The following is a 17,735-nucleotide window of genomic DNA, read 5'->3' as shown; positions in this document are numbered from 1 at the left end:
AGTTGGAGAATTTTCTACTGCCAAAAAGATCACGGGTTTCATTCAAACTGAACTACAATTGAATAAACAAAGTTTCGAATTGGGTTGAATTGAATATACGTACACTTATTTAACCCGTGCTATACCGATTGAAAAGTTTTTAGAAACCCGTTCTTAACGTGGGTTATCTGGCGGCTAAATATTCCATAACACATACATTCATATGTATATGTTTATTGCATTTGTCAAGCATCTGCCCTTATAGCTCAGTGGTAGAGCGTCAGTCTTGTAAACTGAAGGTCCGCAGTTCAATCCTGCGTGAGGGCACCTTCTTTCTTTTTTGTGTCATCTTTTACTTCTTTTGTCCAAACCAATAAGATCTATGTACCAAAAAAACAGCTTGGTTTGAAGTGCAAATCTTTACAAATTTTTTTTTATTCAAACCCCTAAAAAACCAAAATTCAAATTACAGCAAAACAATGTTATAAATCAAACCAACTATCCATCCCAGTACCTAATACTGGCGGTTCAAAAATATCCACCAAACAATCTTCATTGCCATTATCATCATCATGAACAATCCCACCAAAATTCTCTAGAAAACCATCAAAAAAATTCTCAAAACCAGACTCTTCTTCGTTTTCTTCCATGGCTATAACTTCTTTACTGCTATTCCTTTTCCCATTGGTAATACCTTTCTCAGTCTCTCCGGTAAATGCAGACATATGACCTTCGAATAAAGCTATATGACCAAAAAGTTTATCTTTTCTTGAAAATGTTGTACCACAAGAACACTTCCATTTCGAATCACCACAACGTTTCAAATGGCTTTTCAAATCAGTTAAAACGGAAAACCTTTTCTTGTTACATCGATCACACGAATACATTTTTGGACAATGACTTCTTCTAAAATGATTCTATACACAAACAGCTGATTTCAATGGTCTAAATTTCTTGTGCAATTTATTTCTACTACAACCAACAAATGGACATGAAAACCTTACTTTTCTTCTTAAATCTGATGACTCAATAATAATTTTATCTGGTTGTTTTGTTAATGCTTCTAGTGTTTTGAATTGATTCCCATGAGCTCTCATATGCATTCTAAGATTTGCATCTCTTTTAAACCCTTTCCCACAAATTTCACAGAAGTGTACATGTTCTCCCAGTAATTCTACTTCATCAAGTTCTACGATTTCACAATTTTCATCATCGTCGATCTGTACATCAATTGTAAAATCTTTTTTCACTTCTAATAATTTCTCTGAACTCAAATTAAACTCAGGATTGATATAATTACCTTCTGATGAATCAGCTGAATTCTTCATCTGTTCAGGATTCGTAAAGCACATCTGAACCCTTGATTCAACAATTTTTCCTTTGATTTGATCTCTATTTTGGGAAATTAAACCACCACCAGAAGAAGAATCAAGAACTATTTGTTGATCAATAAAATTATCAGGAACGATTGGAGATTTACCATCCAGGGTTTGAGATTGTGTGGATGAGATTAAAGCAGATCCATTAACGATAATTTGATGGATCGCTGATGTAATTTCATTTGAGATCATATCCATTTCATCTTTTCCAAGTAAAGAATTACGATCAATTGATTCTGCAATAAATTGTTGAAGTGAATCCATTTTTTGATGAAGTTGGGATAAATTGAAAAGAGGTATCTGTATATCTGATGTAGAATTGAAGTTTCCATTCAGTGAAGAAGTACCAGCCATAGTTTCTTCTCTGTAGAATTAACTATCAGACATGAAAGATTGTTTTATAGTAGGATTTTAATAAATCAAACTAACCCCAATTGTCTGGAGAGTTGTGTCCGAGAGTCCTGGTTTTGTTGCTTCCTTCCTACTTGCTTCTGACTTTTCGAGTGAAATTTATTTACTATATTTACGTGGTATTGGTTTATTGGTAGTTGTACTTCATTATATTTTTTTACACAGAGAATAGTGGTCACTAGAATTACAGCTAATATGAATAGTCGGGTTGACTTGACTAGAGCTTATTCGACTTGACTCAGTTTTAGTTAGTCGGTTGCTTTGATTCAGACAACTCAATTATCTATCTTGTAATAAATATGTTTGAGAACGCTATTTTGGATTATCTTGTTTTTTTTGAACCTGTAATACAATCTTTTCTACCTCTCTTGATTTCTGTTTAATGTTTAGTAATTCTTGATCATCATAAGTATAAGATTTCTCATGGTATCAATTTAGGTTCGATTCTTTATCATCTTTTCATCAAGCTCAACAATTTTCTCAATAATTTTTAGCTTTTATAATTTGGGTAGCATCAGGTCAAATAAGTTTTTCCCAAAATTCAATTTTCTAGGGTTCTTACTACTACAAGAAAAGTCGCTTTTAGTGGTAAAATATTGTGTCACGAAAACCAATTTTTTCGTTGCCAAATGAATTCAGCGGCACAAAAAATTTCATCACCTATAGTGAGTCATTGAAAGTGTTCTGTGACGTCCTTAAGAATTCGTCACCGATTTTTTCAATTAGTGACATAAGTCTTTTTGCCACCAAAGATATCTTTTCGTGAGAAAATAAAATTGACATTGTTTATCAATTTTGTGATGAATAGTTTTGTCACTCTAGGTATCTTTGGTGAAGAAAATATTTATCACTTAAAATAGTTTTAGCCGCGAAATTTTTTCGTCTCAAAATAGGTTTATGGTGAAGAAACAAATTTGTCACATAAAATAGTTTTGACGACGATATTTGTTCGTGTCAAAATATACTTATAGTGAAGAAACGAAGTCGTCACATAAAATATTTTAAGCGGCGATAATTGTTCGTCTCAAAATAAACTTATAGTGAAGAAATTAATTCGTCACCTAAATTCTTTTAGCCGTAAAATTCGTTTGTCTCAAAATATACTTATAGTGAAGAAACGAGTTCGTCACCTAAATGATTTAGCCGCTAAATTCGTTCTTCTCAAAATATACTTATAGTGAAGAAACGAGTACATCACCTAAATAATTTTAGCCACAAAATTTTTCATCTCACAAAAAATAACAGTTTAGCAGCGAAATAATTTTCATCTCAAAATAAAAAATCAGTAATAAAATGTAATCGTCTCTAGAAATACATATAGTGACCAATTAGGACTGTCTGTGCATGGAATATCATCGTCTCCGAAACAACTTTACTTGAAAACATAGTCGTCTCCAAAACAATTTTTTCCGATAAAATCACTCGTCTCAAAAATTATCAGCGACACAACACTGTCCCCACCGTAACTGTTCTCAACAAGCCAAAACTCGTCACCAAATTTTCTTTGGTGACTAGCTTATATTACCACCGATGATAACAAAGAGACTTATTGCACAAAAAATAAATATAAATAAATAATATTAGTTGAATGAATAAAAAATAACTATCCATTAAAATAAATTGTTTAAACAAGATCCAAACAAAAAATTTGATAAATAAACTCTACCAATAAATAAATAATCACTTCTACAAGTTTAAAAAAAATAATACTAAAACTAAAACAATAATGTAAAAATTGACTTTGTGGTGCAGCATTCAACTTCCGTTTGGTTCCACTAGCGGTAATATTGTTTAGCCCGAGAGTACCCATCAAAAGCCTGTATGTTTCTCATGAACTTCTCATTATCTTCTCTCAACATTTTCATAGCCTCATTCTGAGAGCGTATCTGATCATCTTGATCTTGAATTCTATCAGCTTGCTCTTGTATCATTGCATGAAGTCCTTCAATGTTAGCATCAATGGTTGTAGCACGACGTCGTCTTTGTTTGTTCTTCAAAACTTGAGCACATGTCTCTGCCTCAGTCCGTGGTGTAGCTCCCGCTTCACTGCCTTGTTGCATTAGCTCATTCATCGTGTCTTGTATAGAGATACATAATATAGAGAATGATTAGCAAATGCACCATAATGTCGAACATGTAGGTTAATTCTAATAATATAAGATTCAGTAGCTAAGAGAAGAAATATTGATTGGATGCGTTTCTGAATCCTATAGGTTTAGACATAGACAACACAAATAGAACATTAGTAATGTCTATACTCACTCATTTGATGCGAGTTTCATCAGAAATCCAAACAACTACGCCCGTTTCTTTATTGGTAGATGTATGGGTGTCATAGAATGTTTGAATGTCACCTTCATCGAATCCAACTTTCCGTTTCTATTTTACACAGGAAATAAAAAACAAGTAAGTTGATGTTGCAACAGAAAAAAGAGTAAACATTAGACAATCACATTCCATCCTAAGCTTCTAAAGGACTTAACAAATTCATACATGTGAACAAACATCACTATAATCAACAGAAAAGTGGAGATAAAATCATACTCTTATTCATAAAGGAACGTATATACCTCCGCCCTGTGGACCGCATGTGACTTAGAACCTCCACAATGGTTGAACGCAACAACTTCTCTTGATTTTGCACCTGCTGCAGAGCGCTTCAGCAAATTTTAAATAAAACAAAAGTAAAATAACAACTTACATAAACATATTGTACTACAATTAAAAACATGTTCCAAAAGAATAAGATTATAAAGACAATACCTTGAAACATTCATTGGAAAACACATGTTCGCACAACCATTCCCAATCTTCCAGCGACACGTTCTTATACGGTTTTCTTTTGGCATCTATATAAGTTCCATCTTGTAAGGACTCATTAAAAAGAGTTGACATTTTATTCCTACGGTTTGAGTAATTTGATCCCACAGATGTCATTAAGAACTCCTTCACCATCGGTAAAGAAGTGTCCAAGATGAATTTATTCTGCAAATGAAAATTATATCAGTATTCACATATTAATTCTAACAGAATAATTCTTAACAGAAAAATGCATTACCTTGAGTCTTTCAATCAACGCTTATCTCTCGCGGAGAGGAATTTTAATCCATGACTTGTGTTTTAATGGGGCAAGAGAGCGAACAGTTACCCCACACTCGCTTGCGAGTAGTTTGGCATTTTCGCAGTCCGGTTCTCATTCTAATTCAGAGAAGTTAACTGATAGCTTCCCTTTCTTGGCAGCAATCAATGCATCCAGTTTAAGGCCTCGTGTCGAGCCCCGTACATTCCTTATTGATGTCGGTGTTGTGCCTACAAAGATGAAAAATATCAGTTATAAAATGAGTTCAAAGAAAGGTTTCTAAAGTGAAAATAAAAGTTTTGGTAAATATCATAAACATTATCATTTCTGATCAATATGAACTATCTGCATTAGATCAGTCAGACAGATGAATTTCATCTTCACATAACTAAACATGGGGCGCAAACTAACACATAGTAATTGACAATTCCACGTTGTCAGATCACCCAATATGAGCATTCAACAATACATAAATCACATTTTCAAGTATGCAACATGTAGCCTATTTTGCTTCGTCATAGCATGCATATACATAGACATATTTCTACAACGTTCAGATGTTCATCTGACAATGTTCATCGACCTCTTGATCACAAATGTGATGATGTCAGCAAATCCAACTTACTTGCACCAGCACTGCTCACTCTTCCTACCTGGCTCTCTTTAACAGTGTATGTTCCATTCAATGTGAATTCTCCCCTCTCTGTTTCTTATATGTAGTCATATTGATGTGTTGGAAAGTACCAGCATTTCAGTCTTTATTGAAGATATTCTTCAGTCTCAGAAAATAGTTGAGCCATATGAAGATGTTGTGGTTTTTTATTCACAAGTTTGTGTTCATCATTTTACAACTGAATCCGAAGAAAAATTCTTATACCTGGATACATAAAACACATGTTGCTGAAAAGGTTTCATTAATTTATATATTGCAAATCCAAATCCTTACAACCATACATGACATTATCCATATATTTATTAATTTATAGTTGAGCCATAGCGCCAAACACGTTTATTACTTGTACCAGCATGGTTGTTGCACTCTATCTGTGTGCCAAGTTTGTGTGAGTGCGTGTTTCGGTGTTTGTTTGTTTTTTTGAATGAGTTCAGAGTCCATGCTTTCAACATAATTAGAAAATCAAAGACATTTTTATCTGGTATACAACATGTGAACTTCAGATTCTATGCGAATAACTTTTCTGTTTTAAATATAGGGAACACTTGGAGAAGTTGAAAGAAGAGACAAATAATGATAACTTGCTGTCACAACAACAACAAAAAGAATTTCCTGGTTGGTTTAAGAATCGGGTATGTGGAAAATTTCATTGTCTCAAGTTTTAATACATTATGATCGTTTGTTGTATATTTATTTACTCAGTAGCATTTTTCAAATAATTTGTAGATATTTGATTTGCGTTCTAGAAATTCACCAGAAGTTACCGACGAATTGTATTCACTGGCTTTGGTGTTTGAGTTACGAGCAAACTCATATTCAGTTTGCAACTTGAATGGAGTGCGGTTTCATACGAAACAACGTGAAGCTCGTCGAACAACCCAAAATAGTGGATTGGTAGTTGATGCAGAATTTGAAGGTAAGGAAATTGAGTTTTATGGTAGATTATGTGATTCTATGGAGGTAGAATACCTGGAAAATTATCGGGTTTTGTTATTCAAGTGTGATTGGTTCGATATGAATCCACGGAAGAAAAATATTAAAAAAAGGATTATGATTTGACATGTTTAAATGTGAGTACTACGTGGTATGAGAATGAATCATAAGTTATTGCGTCGGGCGCACGACAAGTGTTCTACCTGGATGTTCCTGAAATGGATGATGAAGAAGAAGAATACGAAGAAAATGTTTATCAACAAACTGGGAAAGTAACAGTATCATCAGTCATACAAGAAGATAATGTTGGAATAGGGGAACTTTACAGAGATGGTATGGAGGCGGAGTTGGTAGATGCAGATATTGTACTTGTTGCACGTGCAAATGTATGGATGATGTTGATGTCGAGGAAGAAGATGAAACATTGGTTGATTATAATTACTCAGAGGTGGACGAGGAAGACATCGTGCCAGTTGGCGATGATTCAGATTTATAATATTAGTTACTTTCACTTTATCTTTCAATGATTAGAACAATAGCTTTTTATCTTTCAAGGATTTCACAATGGTTCATATATATTTTATTGTTAGTTTGATTTCAACATTCTTCTTTGTTTGAAGTTCAGTTTCTGGTTTGGCTTTTCTTTACTGTTTTTTCTTTTTCTTTTTCTTGTTTCATCTTATTTTTCTGCAGTCCGGGGATTTACTGTTTGTCTGCTGGTGATCTTTCCAAGGAAGGCCGGTTGCACCCAGCACACCGTCGAGTAGTGTAAATGTGGTAGTATTCTAGCACAAGTTCTATAGAGCATTTTTTTTCCTGAGCATTCTTTTCAATCTTTTTCCCTTAAATGACGTAAACAAATAACGACTTGTGTATTTATCCTTATGAAAAATTATTTCGACAAATAAATTGATTTTCTCTAATTAATAAGTTATTATTAAATATTATGCTTTACATGGTAAATTATATTGTTATTACCAAAAACCTATTCTTTAGCAACTATGTATACTTTTATCACCATAAAGAATTCTTTGTGACAACATTTTAGTAATCACTGAATCACGAACTACGGTGAAGTTATAGTGTCACTGAAAATGATTAAAGCGAAAAAATATAGTTCGTTTCAAATTTTTTTACCTGTAAAGATTAAAAGTTGTTACTATATAAATATTTGCAACCAAACAAGCTAATGGTCACTAAAAATAAACATAGCGACAAACACGTAGTTTCGTCACCATAAAATTAGTTAGTGACAAATTAATTTGGTCGGCATAAAATTTTCTTTTGTAACAAAATTTATACCCCAAAAAGTTTTTAAGTTAATTTTTTAGCATCATCACAATAGATTTAAATGGTGACAAACACATATAATCACAAAAAACTTATTAGTGAGTAGACATTATTTCGTCTCTAAGTGAAGTCACTAAAACTTATTAATGACTAGATTTTATTTCGTCTCTAACTGAAGTCACTAAAATAAACATAGTGACAAACATATAGTTTCGTCACCATAAAATTAGTTAGTGACAAATTAATTTGGTCAGTATAAAATTTTCTTTTGTAACAAAATTTATAGATTATCACCAAAAAGATTTTATGTTAATTTTTTAGCATCATCGCAATATATTTAAATGGTGACAAACACATATAATCACAAAAAACTTATTAGTGACTAGACTTTATTTCGTCTCTAACTGAAGTCACTAAAAGTCTATGAGTGACGAAATCCGAGTCTCGTCGCGGAAAATCTAACAACAGTGACAATAATTATTTTGGTCACCATAACTAAGCTTTAGCAATGAAATATTCTTCACCGCAAAAACTATCGTCACCAAAGCCATATTTTCTTGTAGTGTACAGGATTTTTATGCTAACAACTCGAAAATTTACATACAATAACAACAACTGCAACAACAACAACAGTAGAAGTAACATCAATCACAATAGCATCAACAATATCTTAACTTCAGATCTGGAAAATTTTCAACTTCATCAAAGTTATAGTATAATGTCTTCCGCTGGTACTTCTTATACTCTCCAGAAACATCAAGGTCTACTTGTGGTTATGCAATTTTTATGGATACTTCTTTGGTTTCTTGATCTAGTAGAAAGCAACCTATTGTTGGTATATTTGCAACTGGGGCAGAATATAAGTGTTTGTCAGTGGCTACTGCTGAATTAGAATCACTCTCTTCAGTTCTTTCTGAATTACATATTTCATTAGTAAAACCAATTACTTTATATTGTGACAATACTAGTGCGATTTATTTGTCAGCTAATCAAGTTTCTCATTCAAGGGCCAAAACATATAAAGATACATTATCATGTTGTAAGGGAATTAATTGCCATATTTCTTCAGAAAATCAGTTGGATGATCTGGACATAATTGTTTGTCGGAGGGCTTAACGCCTTCAGGACGTCGGAGATACTCGATGTTCCCTAACTATGTAGAGAGACTGTGTATAGATTCAGGCGGCTCTCTGGAGATAATTGTTTGCTGGAGGGCTAAACGCCTTCAGGACACCAACGTTGCACGTTGTTTCCTGACTATGCACTCTTCAGAACGAGTATGATGCTTCAACTATTTCATATCTCGATTCTACAATAGATTAATTCTACAGTGACATTCACCGACTGAGTATTTGAACGGTTAAGTTAGTCATCTCCGTGTGTTTGACTTAGTCGTAGCTCCGTGAGTTTACTTATGTTGAGCACTTTCAATTAAATTGATCACTTTTGTGGTTTGATTTAGTTGCGTATTCCAATTGAAATAACCATGGGTTTACTTGTGATTAATTTGGTTGAGCTTTGGATATAGAAAATCATTCCTATGGTTTTTGGTGTGCAATAAAAAATCTTTCTTTTCTTTCGAAATTAAGGTCGTTCTTGTTGTTCTCTCGGGAATGACATCAAATGGGGGAGAGTTCTTTTGAACTTGTTCTTAATGGTAATATCTTGTGGGGAGTGCGGCTGTGGAATTTTATAGGGGTTATCTTGTATCTTAAAAATCCTTGATGAATGTTGTTAGCTTCGGCTATTAGATTGCATCTAAATTAAGTTGGTATGTATTTTTCTTTTGGTCATGAAATGTCTCTTGTGGAAATTTCATTATGATCCCATTCTTGTACCTTTGCAAATTTTATTGACAAAAAAGGGGAGAAATATTGTAGTTCACACTACAAATACATATGGTTTTCGGATCATTGTGTAAGGGGGAGTGGTTTCCATGATCGAAATGGAGTATTGACTAAGGAGGAGTGATACATATCACCGTAGTATTATTGTTAAAGTGGTGATACAATTGGACTTTGATGTTATATAATAATACTATGACACTGTATAATAATGATCGAGAATCTCGATTTCTCTCATTGTTATAGCTACGGATCTTCAACAACGATGGTGCTAAACTTACAACTTTGGGATCATTGGAGTACTTGGAAGGACGAAGATTTCAAGGAACGTTGAAGATTAGACTATGAAATAGGAGCCACTAAAGTTTATCTTTTTTGTATCCATATGTATTAATAGTTTTGTCACTAAAATTGATAAAGGAGGAGATTGTTAGAGAATAACTCGGTCAATCTCGCACGCATTTCTATCTCAAACATGTTTGTCAATGTTAGTGATCAAAACTATAAGTCTTGATTTCTAGCCTACATAGCCAAGTCTCGGACTAAGAATAAAAAGTGTAGTTGAGCTCAAGGACTTCATGGCGATTCATCATACAACGAGGATCTATACAAGGAACCATGGAACTTCATCAACAAAAAGGTATGTGGAGATTTGAACTTATTTATCACTCAAAAGTATATCTCTTATATCTCCTACTTCTTATGAGACAAAAGTCGTATGTTATATAGACTAGATCATACACATTTGACATTTCGAGCTGAGCATTCATTGCTTATCTTTTATCTCGAAATCTTGTGTTGGTAAAGCGTTTCGCTTTGATCAAGTTTATCTTCACCTAGTGACGAAAGTCATGAAAAGTTTCAATCACTTTGAGAATTTCTCTGACGTGAATCGGTCTGTGAATAACGTCTACATAGCGTCCTTTGAGAATGTCTCAATGATTGAAATGAGAGTTTAGATTACATAACCATCTATTCCTTGAACCGAAGTTTTCGAACTTTGTTGATCAAGAGAGATCGGGAGGATTGTGGAATTGGCTTGCCAAGTCCGCAAACCTAGTTCGCAGACTCATTCCGCGAACTGTCGGAAGTTCTCGACCGAGAATTTCTGTTGGATTTTCCAAAACTTATTTGTGTGCTTAGTCCGCGAACTCAGTCCGCGAACTGGCGGAAGTTCTCTTTCCGAGAATTTCTGATGAGTTTAGAAAACTCAACCGATTAACTTAAGTCCGCGAACTTGTTTGTGAACTTAAGAGGTTATGATATAAAGATGTGCTCTGAACATGAAACATTAAATTACTAAGGAATGCTTAATGTAATCCGTGGCTATAATGTTCATGAGTCGATTCAATTGAATCGAATCATCTTTGCTTCAATTGTGTCTTGTGTAGTTACATAAGATCTGATAGCAATTGAACAACTCTGTAACTAGTTCATTTGAGTCAATTGAACTAGTTATGATGAAGAAGAACAAGGTTAATATGAAATTCTCATATGGTTAACCTTTTAGGTTACTATGTTGAACCAACATACACGTACACGTTTGGGCATGGTTTTCACGAACCCAGTAAACGTCTACCCAAGTGTGTATGACAAGCTAAGTTTTCGATCTAACGGTTGAGAAATATTAGCTTGAATCTAAATCAGGTTTTCATCTAACGGTGAATATGGATTGCTTTGTAACTAAGGCAAAACCCTGACTTGAAGGCTATATAAAGGAGACATCTAGCATTGTGCAAAACTAATCCCCACACGTCTGTGTGCTACTAGTGCGCCCGCTAGAGTCGGTCTCCATTAACCTTTGATTTTCTTCTCTAAAATCAGGTTAACGAATTAAAGACTTCATTGGGATTGTGAAGCCAGACCGATACTACTTTATCGTAGTTATGTGATCTGATCTTGCATCTTCTATCGTACGAGTACGATCGATTGATTGGCTTGAGATCGTGAGAGTTCTCCGATAGGCAAGATAAAGAAGTCACAAACATCTTCGTCTCACTGTTTGTGATTCCTTGACAATCCGCTTGTGTAGTCAGTAAGGATTGTAGAGAGGTGATTGATTAATCTAGGCTGTTCTTCGGGAATATAAGACCGGATTATCAATTGGTTCCTGTTACCTTGATTTTATATCTAAAAACGGAACAAAACCTAGGGTTTATCTGTGAGAGACAGATTTATCCTTTTATAGACTTTTCTGTGTGAGACAGATCTGTTTATTATCAAGTCTGTGATTTTGGGTTACAACAACTCTTGGTTGTGGGTGAGATCAGCTAAAGAAATCAAGTGCGCAATATCCTGCTAGGATCAGAGGCGTAGGATTACAACTGTACCTTGTATCAGTGGGAGATTGATAGGGGTTCAACTATAGTCCAGTACGAAGTTAGTTTGCAGTAGGCTAGTGTCTGTAGCGGCTTAATACAGTGTGTATTCAATCTGGACTAGGTCCCGGGGTTTTTCTGAATTTGCGGTTTCCTCGTTAACAAAACTTCTGGTGTCTGTGTTATTTCTTTTCCGCATTATATTTTATATAATTGAAATAATATAGGTTGTGCGTTCGTGATCATCAATTTCTCTAATCCAACCTTTGGTTGTTGATTGTAGTTGATTGATCCTTGGACATTGGTCTTTGGTACCGTCCAAGTATTCCTTGTATTTGATAAAGACTCGCTATTATTTTTAGCTTGAGTAAAAATCAAATCAAGAAGAGAGATATTAACTTCTTTGTAGGATCAGAATCTCGCAACAATAATGTCTCAGCGAAATTATCAATGACACAGCACAATAGCGTCGCAGAACAATTTCAGGAAGAATATAACAAATGACATCAGCTAGGATAATGAGAAAGATGTGATGGTCCTGTGAAAATTAGAGAGCTTGCGAAATTAACATTTGTAAGGTTGCGAGAATGTCGCAAGCCATATCCGAAAATAAAGGACAGATTAGCTGTCATCCACTATGTATTTCCCTATAAATAGTCATTCGAGTTGTAAAGAGAAGATAGATCTTTTTTGAGGAAGAAACAAGTAAATAAGAGAGAGAAAGTTCAGAGGAGAGATCATTTTTGACTTCTTTATCTTTATTGTAAGAACATTCAAAAATTAATCAATAGAATTAAGAATATAAACCTAAAAATGAGTTGATCAACAATGAAATCATTTAAGGAGTGTAGTGTAGGATTTCCTGCAACTACATAATGGCGCTAGAAACAGGGATTGAAGATCGAAAGTTGAAGATTGTTGATCGAGAATATTCAAGTCAATAAAGTGATTAAATAAATCAGTGAATCCGTTAGAAGAAAGATGAATAGAATTAATGAAAACGGCAAAAGATTGGAGTGTAATATGATAACAAAAACGATGATTAATGAATTCCATGAAAACATCAAAGGAAGAATACATAAACGAAATTTTGAAGGAAGGAAAGTTATGGAAGTAGAAAGACATCACCCCTGAAAGATTGGGAAAAGCAAAAAATTACATTCATGGCGGAAGAAATACCAAAAGAAAATTTGAACCACACAGCTCCGTTGGTCATCACAGTGCCAATTGCACGAAAAGAGAAGGAGACAACAATAAAATCCACAGGAGAATGGATGTTGAACAGAACTTTAATCGATACAGGAAGTTCAGTTGATATAATATTTTATCACGCATTCCGGGGAATGGGATTTAAAGATGAAGAAATGTCCAGTTCAACATATTTTTTTCACGGCTTCGGAAAATCCACAACAAAACCTAAAGGATAGATAGTGGTACGAATTCCATTTGGAGAAATCGAAACACATGTAACATTGTGCGTAGTGGATATGGAATCACCATATAATATGTTATTAGGAAGATCATGGATACATGCGATAAAAGATGTGTGTATCAACGTTGCATCAATGTATTAAATTCCCCACTCCAAATGGAATAGGTGAAATCAGAGGAGATGTTGACAATGCGAAATTATGTCATCAGATTGAAGTAAAGCATTATGAAGGACAAGCAAAAAAGAAGCAATTTCGCAGAAAATTGGCAAAGGAAGCAAAGAAAGAAGAAGAATTTAGAGTATATATGATAAGGGCAAAAGAAGGCAAAGGAATACCCAGCAAAATTTCGGAAGAAGGAGAAGAGCCTATGAAAACAATAAAAGAACCAACACCAATGGGAGAACCTAAACCCAGTTATACTGCCGCAGAACCAACAAAAGAAATAAACGTCGGGACTGTAGAAAAACCTCTAATATTGAGAATTGGAACCAAAATGGATAAGGAAGAAGAAGAAAGAACTGTTAACTTGTTGCGAGAATATAAAGATGTTTTCACAGGAAGCATGGATGAGATACCGGGAATAGATCCATCAATTGCATGCCACAAGTTGGAGATTAACAAAAATGTGAGACCATTTAAACAGAGAATAAGAAAAATTGCAACAACTTACCATTCCCAAATAGAAGAAGACCTACAGAAAATGCTTGATGCGGGAATCATAAGAGAAGCTAAATACCCAGAATGGATAGCGAATATGGTCATTGTCCCAAAGAAAAATAAAGGAATCGGGATTTGCATAGATTTCATTATTTTAAATAAAGATTGCCCCAAAGACAGTTTTCCGCTACCAGATATTCCTCAAATGGTAGAATCCGCAGCGTGAAACGATAGGGTATCATCTTTAGATGGATACAAAGGGTATAACCAAATCCCTCTCGCTGAAGAAGATCAAGAACATACTGCTTTCTTTTCCCCTAGAGGTTTATATTGTTACACGAAAATGCCATTTGGTTTGCGAAATGCGGAAGCGACATACCAAAGAATGGTAGAGAAGGTGTTCGCAAAATGGATACACAAGACGTTAGAAGTATACGTGGATGACATGTTGGTAAAGAGTAAAGAAGCTAAAGACCATGTACAAGATTTGAGGGAGATTTTTGAACAAATGCGGCAGTATAACATTAAATTGAATCCTGAGAAGTGTACTATTGGAGTTGCATCGGGAAAATTTTTAGGCTACATTATATCAAAGGAAGGAATACAGGTTGATCCAGAAAAAGTGCAAGCAGTTCGTGACATGCCAACACCAGCAACAATAAAAGATGTACAGAAGTTGAATGGGCTTCTAGCTTTGCTGGGGAGATTCATTTCGCGATCATCAGATAAATGCAAATATTTTTTCGATATACTCAAGAAGGGTGCAAAATTTAAATGGAGTGATGAATGTGAAAAGGCTTTTCAAGGAATCAAAGAACATCTTATGAATACAACTATCTTAAAAAAAGCAGAACCAGGAGAAGAATTATTGATCTACCTTGCGACAACGTCGCATGCATTAAGTGTTGTGTTATTGCGAGTAGACGCAGGAGTGGAGAAACCCATTTATTACATTAGCAATACTTTTAATATTGCCGAGAAGAATTACTCAAAGATTGAAAAGTTAATCTTAGCATTAGTTTATGCATCATTTAAGCTCCGCATATACTTTCAAGCACACAAGATAAAGGTATTAACAAAAGTACCAATTGAATCAGTGATGAAGAATTCTAAAAGATCAGGAAGGGTGGAGATATGGAATGCAGAAGTAGGCCACTTTGATATTAAGTATGAAATTTTGTCTTCACCAAAATCACAAGTTGTTGCGGATTTCTTGGCAGAATTTCCTTTAGAAGAAGATGAAGCAGTAGAAGAAATGATGGATGTAGAAGAAGAGCATGAAGATCCAAAATATTTATTAACAGAACCAAATAGATGGGAAATATTGGTAGATGGATCATCAAATGGAGTTGGAATTGTTTTAATTTCGCCAGAAGGAATAAAGATGGCTTTTTCATTCATATTGGAATTTGCATCCACTAATAATGAAACAGAATATGAAGCTGTGATACATGCCTTAAAATTCGCAATAGAAATGAAATTAGAAAATGCCAGGATCACTAGTGATTCGCAGCTAGTTATTCGCCAAATAAAATGAGAGTATACTACAAATGAACCATCATTGAAGAAATACAAGAAGTTGGTTGAAGAATTGTCAGCGAAAATCCCAAAAATAAAATGGAGGCACATTTCAAGAAAGGATAATAGACTCGCAGACGCTTTTTCTTTCATCTCAAGAATGATGACAGATCAAACTGCGAGATGCATAAAAATACAAACACTTCTGTCGCCATCAATCAATAAAGAAGAGGAAGATGTGGATGTGATGATAACAGATAATGAAAAAGAAGAACAAATAAACAATTTTGCAGATTGTAGAATGGAACTTCATGCATATTTGGCGAAAGGAGAAACACCAAGAAATAGATTGGAAACACACAAGTTAAAAAGCCGAGAAACGAATTATGAATTAAGAGATGGGTTGTTATACCGGAAATTCTTTAGTGGACCATCACTCAGATGTTTGACACGAGAGGAAAGAGAAAAGGTGCTGAAAATGTTACATAGTGGAGATGCTGGCAATCATAGTGGAGGAAGATCTTTGGCACATAGAGCAAAAATGCAAGGTTATTACTCGCCATACATGCATGAAGATGCAAAACAAATATCAAGACGTTGCGAAGATTGTCAGCGACATGGAAAGAAAATACATGCACCAGGAGCACCATTGTCATCTTCAACCAGTGTGTGGCCCTTTGGAAAATGGGGCTTAGACATTGTGGGGCCATTTTTACCAGGAACTGGACAAAGAAGATACTTAATAGTCGCAACAGATTATTTCAAAAAATGAACAGAAGTGACGGCAGTACAACATATTCGCGACAAAGATATCTTTACATTCATATTCGAAAATAGCATTTGCAGATTTGGAATTCCTGCACAGTTGGTATCTGATAATGGGAAACAGTCTGAGGGGCAGAATATAGAAATGTTACTTAATGCATTCAAGATAAAATGTGGAAAATCTACTCCTTTGTATCCACAAGCTAACGGGCAAGTAGAAGCAACAAACAAAACAATTGCAGATATATTAAAGAAGAAATTGGAAGGACATCACAGAGCATGGTGCGAACAAGTACATAATGCAGTATGGGCTTATAATACAACTAGAAGTGAAGCTACTGGAATATCACCTTTTTGTTTAACATACGGAGTTGAAGCGGTGTTACCAACAGAAGTTGTTATTCCGACAACAAAAAGAGAAGCTTGGGAGAAAAATCTTAGTGCGGGCTTGATTTTAAATAAACTTGATGAGTTAGAAGAAACAATAGAAAAAGCTTTACAACATATGGAGAATTATCAGCGAAGATTAGCTCGAGAATATAATAAACGTGTCAAAATACGCGAATTTCAACCAGGAGATTTAGTTCTGCGAGAAACACCAATATATCAGCGAGAAAATGGTGGAAAATTAGCGAGAAAATGGGATGGACCTTACATCATTAAGGAGATAGTTGGAACATGAGCTTATAGATTAATGGATCCAGAAGGAAGAGATGTTGGTCATAGATTAGACAGACCATGGAACAGGTTGTACTTAAAAAAATATTATCCGTAAGAAGATTTGAGAAGTTATGGATTCTGAAAGAATAATTATAATATTACTCATGTCAAAACAAGATCATGATGTGCGAAATTTTCGCAGAGATAATTACAGAACAATGACATAAAAGAAAGGGGCGAAACTTTATGGCGTACACCTTAGTTCGCGAATAAAATTTCGGGGGGTACCTGTTGCATGGCTCAGGGAAAGGCTACACCGACACCGGAACCTGAGTCATTGAGATTTGGGGTCAATAAAGCCCATCCGGGAGAGGCACCTTTGATTCTCAGCTTAAGCATATGACTTAGGTTTGGCGACTAAGGTAATAAGGACTCTCCCAAGGAGTGCAGAATCTGATCAAGGCGCCGAGGTACACGGTTGAGTCAAGAGTTCCGGGGGCGTTTGAAGCGTCCTTGCCATTCTTGACAAGTCTTGGCTTATACTACACTCGGCCCGAAGAAAACCCCACTTAGGGTGCAGTCTCATAACCATAAGCCATATAGGTAAAAGGGATAAGAGGCTGCGAAAACAACTGGTTGTTGTTAAGACTGGATGGGAGGAGCTAACCTTGTATGGTAAAAGTACGCCTCCTTGAAGGGGCAACCAGGGGAAAGATAAGGGCGGCACCCTCCATTAGGGAGCTGATAAGTGTCTTAAGACGCAAATGTCATAAGGCTTATTGTTCGCAAGGATATT

The 17,735-nt window shown here is 35.0% G+C and overlaps 1 non-coding gene and 1 pseudogene across 1 annotated transcript; one reads left to right on the top strand and one right to left on the bottom strand.

Annotated features, from left to right (window-relative positions):
- Positions 1-234: 234 nt before the first annotated feature.
- On the top strand, positions 235-306 carry TRNAT-UGU. Its single transcript has one exon. It is a non-coding gene; the product is annotated as a tRNA-Thr (tRNA).
- Positions 307-461: 155 nt separating this feature from the next.
- LOC113331870 lies at positions 462-1,712 on the bottom strand (annotated as a pseudogene).
- Between the last annotated feature and the right edge of the window lie 16,023 nt (positions 1,713-17,735).

This window comes from Papaver somniferum, unplaced genomic scaffold (assembly GCF_003573695.1).
Source record: "Papaver somniferum cultivar HN1 unplaced genomic scaffold, ASM357369v1 unplaced-scaffold_128, whole genome shotgun sequence".
NCBI lineage: Eukaryota > Viridiplantae > Streptophyta > Magnoliopsida > Ranunculales > Papaveraceae > Papaver > Papaver somniferum.
Note: the sequence above shows the minus strand (reverse complement) of the source record. Positions and strands in the feature narration are given on the sequence as shown.